Source organism: Felis catus, chromosome D1 (genome assembly GCF_018350175.1).
Source record: "Felis catus isolate Fca126 chromosome D1, F.catus_Fca126_mat1.0, whole genome shotgun sequence".
Classification (NCBI taxonomy): Eukaryota; Metazoa; Chordata; class Mammalia; order Carnivora; family Felidae; genus Felis; species Felis catus.
In genome coordinates this window covers 21538704-21544703 of record NC_058377.1, presented here as the reverse complement: position 1 = coordinate 21544703, position 6000 = coordinate 21538704, and positions in this window count along the sequence as shown.

The window sequence follows — 6000 nt, the reverse complement described above, 5'->3', positions numbered from 1 at the left end:
TTTTCACTGCATGCATGCTGCTGCAAGATTTGTATTTCTCTGACAGTCAATTTTCATTTTAACCTGGAGCTCATCTAGATTTGTGACCACAAATTTCTAGTCATTGTTATAATTTAACGTTAAAGAGAACATGATTTTTTGACTCAGTTTAAATATGTGTGTGCATCACTTTTCTACCTGCTACTAGCCATGCAGGTTTGGTCAAAGTATGTTCATATTTGTAAACTTCTGTGTATTTATTTGTACAATGCAAACAATACCTGCCTCATATGCCTTTACAAATATAATTTGCATAATACATTGCAATCTTGAAACATAGAGCTAGGCTACAAGATTATTGTTATTTCTCCTTTTCATTTTTCCCTCGATTATATAAGAAAATTATCTCATGTGCCATGATACTGATTTTTTATTTTACCCATAATAAGTACAGAAAAGAACCCATTTCATGAAATTCTCAATCCCTCAAGGCCAAAGTAAGGAATATTAGTAACAACTGAGATAACTGAGGCTCAATTAGATATTAAGATATTAAGTAGGTTTCAATTTATAATAATTGTGGAAAAATTTCTTTAAAGCTTAACTGATTCCTTTCACCATTCTGTTTAGATATTGAGGTTTCACAATTCTTCTTCCCTAATCAACCCATCAGAAGAAAAGAGGTTGAGTTTAGAGAGTTTGAACCAGAGAAATCTGGAGTGGGGTCAACAAGACCTTCAGAATAGGGTGGGCATGGCTCTGTACTGAAAAAAGGAGAATGACGTTTAGGACTATGTACTCAATGGTGGGATCTACAGACTGTTTCAATTGCTGGAGTCTAAGAATGTTTCCAGCCCGCCTTATTATGGACGTCCAACTTGACCCCCTGAGATTAGGGGACTGTTAGGCTCTTGTCTCATGAAATGAACCTAAGAATAATGAACTACGAATCCTGTTGAATAGCTGGCACCAAATAAAGTGGCCCACACAGTTTGCCCTTTCTCTAAAGTGAAGTCCACTAGTTGACAAGTTTGGTCCGATGATTGTTCAGTCCACTTGTTACTGTTTCTTAAATACATGAGGACAACTAAAGATCACTTGCTACTTGAGGGATGATTGTATATACAAAAAAAAAACCCCAAAAAACAAAGAGAAAAATCATTGGGAAACAGGCTGTTATGTGGCAGTTGCCCTCTCAGTTTGTTCAGTGAAGTAGCCTATGTCAGCTCTAATGGAGAAGCCAAAGAGGTGCCATGTTTGTAGCCATACTCATGGTAATTAGAGTGGGCAAGGAGTTCCTACAGGAAACAGCCTTCTGGGCATGGGATTTGGAGAAACAGGTGCTGAGACAGGAATATAGTGTTCAGGTAGTCATGAATTAGAACAGAGGAGTAGGAAAAGCTTGAGGAGCATTTATCTTGAAGTCTCTAGAAGCCATTTCTTTATCTCTTTATCTACTTTCCTGAGTTTTTCATCTGTCCTTCTCTCACGAATTGCTTTCATGGTTGGAAACTGCTGGGCCATAATTGTACAGAGCATGACAGGAGCTAGCACTTCGCTGTTTGCCCTAGGTCAGCTAAATGTTCCAGCTCTGTTTCCTGGTCTAAAAGCTCCTTACTGGGGCATTTGGGTGGTTCAGTCAGGTAAGCATCTGATTCTTGATTTCGGCTCAGGTCATGATCTCATGTTGATGGGAATGCGCTCCACTTGTGCTCTCGCTGATAACATGGATCCTGCTCGGGATTCTCTCTCTCTCTCTCTCTCTCTCTCTCTCTCTCTGTCCCCCTTCCTGCACTCGTGTTTGTGCTCTCTCTCAAATTTAACAACTAAACATTAAGGGAAAAACTCCTTCCTCTCAAAGGTTCCCCTGGACTCTCAGGCAGACTAACAGTGGGCTGTCTCTGCTGCCCTTGCATTTTGGCATCAGTGAGTGTGTATGGCCTCCTTTCTAGGACAGCTGAGATTTTTAGAATGTTTTCTGCCTGAATTTCTGAAACAGAGATGGTCCAGAGGAATGATGTTGCAGGAAGGAAGTGGGTCTTGAAGGAGAGCTTCTGATTTTCCACTGTCATCTTCCAGAAAGGGACAGAGAAGCAAGACTTCTCCCCATTTGTGGTTGAAAAAAGAGGCAGTGGGTAGATTAAGAATCATCCTTGGGAAGTGTAGTAACAAACAGGACAGACAGGGAAGAGAATAAAAAAACTTCAATTTCCACATGACCCATGTTCTCTTTAATATGGGTTGTGTAATTTCTAAGTTACAAACTAAAATATCTATCTTGAATATAAAAAAAATCTATACTGATTATCTATCTATATATCATCATCCTCATCTATTATCAATTTATGTTTATTTATGTTTGTGTGGCTTGGGTTTCTTGAGAGAAACAAAGGGAGGTGGATAGGGAATAGACGCCCATTATCCAGCATCCATTTATGACACAGGCATTGTTATGCATTTCACCTAGGTGACACAATCAATATCTCTGGATGTGGGAGTAAAGAGGCCATGAAAGCAAAAAATAGACAAATGGGACTACATGAAACTTGCAAATTGTTGTGAATGAAAGGACACAATCAATAGAGTCAAAAAACAAACTACAGAATGGGAGAAAATATTTGCAAATTAGATATCTGGTAAGCCGGTAGTGTCTCAGAATATATGCAGAATGCCTACAACTCAACAACAATAAAAACAAATAACCTGATTAAAAAATGGGCAAGAGACTTTGCTGTGGACTGAATGTTTGTGTGTTCCCCAAATTCATGTGTTAAAACCTAATCCAGTGTGATCATATTTGGAGGTGGAGCTTTGGGGGAGTGATTAGGTCATGAGGAAACTCTCATAAATGGGATTAGTGCTCTTAGAGACTCCAGAGACCCCAGAGAGCTCCTTTGCCCCTTCCACTATGTGAGGTTATAGTGAGATGTTGGTTATCTGTAAACAAGGAAGCAGGCTCCCACCAGACACCGAATCTCCTAGTGCTTTCATCTTGGGTTTTTCAGCCTCCAGTACTGTGAGAAATAAATTTCTGTTGTTTATAAGACACCCAATCTATGGTATTGTGTGATAGGCGCTCACATGGACTAAGAAAGACCTGAATAGATATTTCTCCAAAGATGATATATAAGTGGCCTGCAAGCAAATGAAAAGATGCTCAATATCACTAATTATCAGAAATGCAAGTCAAAACCATGATGAACTATCACCTCATACCCATTAGGATGGCAACTATGAAAGAAAACAGAAAACAAATGTTGGTAAGGATATTGAAAACGGCAACCCTTGTGCATTATTGGTGAGTTAGTAAAATGGTGAGGCTGCTATGGAAAATAGTATGGAGGTTCTTCAAAAAATTAAAAATAGAGCTACCATATGAGCTAGCAATCCCATTTGGGATTTCTATTCTAAAAGAGTTGAAAGTAGGATCTTAAAGAGATATTTGCAGCACTAATTTACTATAGCCAAGAGATGGACGCAAGCCAAATGTCCATTGACAATGCATGAGGGAACAAAATGTGGTATGTACATACATAGGAATATTATTCCTCCCTAAAAAGCAAAGAAATACTATCACATGCTACAAAATGGATGAACCTTGAGGATATTATGCTAAGTGAAAGAAGTCTGTTGCAAAAAGACAAATAATGTATGATTCCACTTAAATAAAAATCTAAAGTAGTCAAATTCATAGAAACATAAAGTAAAATCATAGTTACCAGGGGTTGCAAGGAAGAAGAAAAGGGAATTGTTATTTAATGGATATAGTTTCAGATCTGCAAGTTGAAAAAGTCCAGAAATCTGTTTCACAATGCAAATATACTTAATACTCCTGAAATAGTTAAACACTTAAAAACAGTTAAGATGCAAATTGTTACATGCTTTTTGCCACAATAAAAAGTAAACAAAGAATAGCCCTAATAAAGTGTTAAATAAAACACGTTTCTACCTCTTACCTTGACAGACTTACCTTTCATAACACTGGAAGGCCAGATTCAAGTTTAGAATTGAGAATCTATAAGGTTCCATGCCAAAAGGTGGTAGCACAGGGAGGGCCACCCTGGTTTCCCAGGTGCCTGCCCATGGACTACAGCTTACCCCCTCTCCCTCTCATTCTCACTTACTTTACAATGTGAGGCACCTACACATGCGCAGGTATAAACACCTATAGTTCACATGCCAATGGTCATCCACATCCCTTGAATACAGCTCCTGCCTGACCACCCCTGGAAGTGAACATACCAACAGTGTGGTCTGCTGTTGGAAGGATGGACCCAGGTCCTGGAAGCTGAGGAAACTTGCTCCAGGCCAAAGTCTATGTGTGATCTTTCAAGCCTGACCATAGGCAATTATTAGGCTTTTCTTGGCAGTCCTCACGGGGGAAAGTGCTAGCTGGCACCAGCCTCCTGTGGAGAAAAGGAAATACCCAACTCCAGCCCACTCTGGACAACCTATGAATTCAATGAAATATTTAAGGAAAAATTATACCAAATCTCTACAGTTTATTTTATAAGATAGCGGCATTCTGTGAGGCCATAATTATTCCAATACTAAAACCAGACAAAGACAGTACAAGAAAAAAACAAACTATAGACCAATATCTCTCATGAACATAAATGCAAAAATTCTCAATGAAATATTACAAATAGAATCCAACAATATATGTAAAGAATTATACACTATGACTAGGTGGGATTTATCCCAGTTATGCAAGGATGTCAACATTCAAAAGTCAGTTAAAGTATTTCATCCATAAGCAGACTGAAGAATAAGAATCACTTGATCCTATCAACAGGTGCAGAAAAAGCACTTGACAAAATCCAACACCCATTCCCAAAAAAGAAATTAAAAAACCGCTCAGTGAACTGAGAGTAGATTTATTCTCTATTCCTCTAGAACAAGAACTTCCTGTACTTGAAAAAGAACATGTACACAAAACCCACAGGTAATATCATACTTGATGGTAAGAAAGTCAAATCTCTCCTGCTAACATAAGAAACAAGGCAAGGATGTCCCCGTTATGAGTGCTTTTCAGGGTAGTAATGGTAGTCCTAGCTCATGCAGTAAAACATAAAAAAAGTTATGCAGTTTGAGAAGGAAGAAATAAAACTGTCTTTAATCATAGATGACATAATTTCCTATGCAGAAAATCTGAAAGAATCAACCAAAAAACTCCTGGAACTAAGTAATTATGGCAAGGTGTAAGGATATAAGGTTAACATGTAAAAGTTAATTGCTTTCCTCTATATGAGTAAAGACCAAGTAGAATATGAGCGAAAAACACAACAATATTTACTTTTGCACTTCTAAAAATGAGATCTATACGAGGAATATACAAAACTGATTAAATTAATCAAACAGAACTAAATAAATGAAGAGATAATCCATGTTCATGGACTAGAAGACTCAATATTGTCAAGATTTCAGTTTTTCTGGACTTGATCTACAGATTCAATGCAATCCCAATCAAAATTGCAGCAGGTTATTTTGTGCAAACAATATTATTTTACTGATGAACTAATTCTAAAATTTATTTGGAGAGGCAAAAGACCTACTCAGAACAGAGGAAGTAGGCCTGACTTGAAAGTTGGAGAACTGATACTACTTCATGTTGTGACTTAGTATAAAGCTATAGTAATTAATACAGTATGATCCTGGCAGAAAAATAGACAAATCAATGGAACACAATAGAGATCCCAGAAATAAACCCACATAATTATAGTCAACTGATCTTTGATAAAGTGGTAAACACACACACACACACACACACACACACACACACACACACAAATCCCTGAGCAAAGATAGTCTTATCAAAAAGTGATGCTGGACATCAACCTGCCAAAAAATGAAGTAGAACTTACATTGCATGCAAAAATAACTCAAAATGGATCAGAAACCTAAATGTAAAATGCAAAAGTATAAAACTCCTAAAGAATAATATAGGAAAATAAATATATGATCTTAGGGGTGGCAATAACTTTTTAGGTATAATACCAAAGGAACAATGTATGAAAGAAA